Genomic DNA, 2,088 nt, shown 5'->3' with positions numbered 1-2,088 from the left:
ATTTATTTATTTTATTTATTTTTTATACTTTTATTTATTTTTTATTTATCCGTACATATTTCTTTACTTTATTTTATTTCTCCATACTTATTTTTCCGAATTTTACTCTCTGCCACTGTAAATACAAGATCACATCGATCACGAATAACGATTCAATAAATAAGCTCTTCACTCGTTCCACTTATCGCAACGCTCGTGCTAGTGGAACGGGTGATAACGTCATTGCGAGCGTGAGTGTTACGAGCGTTATGTGGAACGCACCCTTGCTGGAAAGCAAGCTAGGTTTATTTAGAGTCCTAGATTTATCAGAGGCGCAACCGGTGTTACGCACTCTGATTCGCTGTTGCAATCACATGACTTGGCAGCCATTTATAGTACTAGTGACATATTTCTATTTCATTTTATTCTATACATTCTATCTCACTCTAGCTCATTCTTGCTCTTGAACAGAGTTTATTGAACAGTATCTATGCTGACTAAATTGTGATTACTGATATTATACAGAAAGCCTGATTACTTGTTCGTTAACAGTAGATATATATGCTTCACAATTATCATTTTTTTCAATGTTTCTTGAATGTAAGAACATAATACTGCAATCGTACCTGCAATTATACAATATCTTATTTTCAAACATTTCTGTTTTAATTTACAAAGAAGCAATCACAAATGATTTTAAAATTTCTTCATTTCAAACAGTTGGAATACTCCATAGATTAAACCATATGAAATGCTTCTACGTATCATACAGAATTATTTATCTGAGTAATGCAATAATATTTTTTTAATTTCAGGAATAATTTTATCGAGAATCTTTACCATCGAGTAAAGTTTTACTCCGTTAACAGCAGCGCAAATTAAGAGGTTATTAAGGTGATACGCAAAAGCGATTATAATGATAATTAATCAACTGACTTATTAATACATAAATATTCCCTCTAAAGAGTTGATACGATTCATTTAAATATAATTTTATATTACTTTGTCTTATCTTGTTTGACAGTTTAAAGACAGTTTCATAGCATGTCAGCCATGTTTAGTATCCTCCCTAGTATCTTTGTCATACTGACTTAAGCCGGTTGCGCCTCTCTGATAAATCTAGGATTCTAGGTTTACTATATTCATTGTACTACACCTACTACACCCATACTACACCCGGGCTTTGTTCGTTTTTGTAATGTATAAATCTATTGAATTACCAAATAGTGACTTTTCCCAAATGAAAATAATAATGAAGACGTCTTCCCCAAATAATTTCTAATCGATTTCATTCATAAAACACATTAAATAAAATCTCTGTCTGCTAACTTGACGCATGATAAAATTTGGTAATTTCAAGAAAAATACTATTTCCCAAATGTTTAAATGCTTTTCCCAAATTTTCCCAAACGATTCCCAAATTATATAGACATAAATAAATTAGAAATATTCAATTTGTCTGCTATCTTGTCAGTAGTCGTTCTCAGGCTTCTCTCTGCTTATACTCTGACTTTGCATTCGAGCGTGTTCTAAACTGTATTTAGTTCATGGTCCGCGTGCGTTCGAGATTTCGGTGAATTGCGAATTGCGACGGTCCTGATTTCGACGGAGCGTGTTGTATTATTGTATATTTTCTGGTCTCTCTTTTATCAGCTGGTTTCAACACAGACGGGTAAGTAGTCTGTTCCGCTCCGCATTTTGACTGATTTCGACATCCGGAATTTAATTTCACCGGCGTATCCTTCAATTTCCAACGCTTTATTTCTTTTTCCTTGCGTGTTACATCGAACGTCGCCGGTCGCGACAATGAGGTACATTTGCACATCATCTAATTCTTGTATATAGTAGGCGATTGAGATTTAAAAAAAAAAATTTACGAAACATCTGCCTGTTTCTAATTATTATAACTATTTTTTTTGTCTTTCTTAAACGATGCGACTGGTGTAGATCCCATGCATCAGAAGATTAATGAAATTTTTCGCACTTGACCATGAGAATTATTTTTCTGTAAATATATAAATAACATCGAATCACGTAATCGTGTGTTACGCAACGAACCGAAAAAAATAACTTTTCTTGCAAAAACAAAAACACTTTTTTTAAGGAAAT

This window comes from Mycetomoellerius zeteki, unplaced genomic scaffold, assembly GCF_001594055.1.
Source record: "Mycetomoellerius zeteki isolate Tzet28-1 unplaced genomic scaffold, Tzet1.0 scaffold213, whole genome shotgun sequence".
In the NCBI taxonomy this organism is placed as follows: domain Eukaryota; kingdom Metazoa; phylum Arthropoda; class Insecta; order Hymenoptera; family Formicidae; genus Mycetomoellerius; species Mycetomoellerius zeteki.
The sequence above is the reverse complement of the archived record's forward strand: the minus strand, read 5'-3'. Positions refer to the sequence as shown.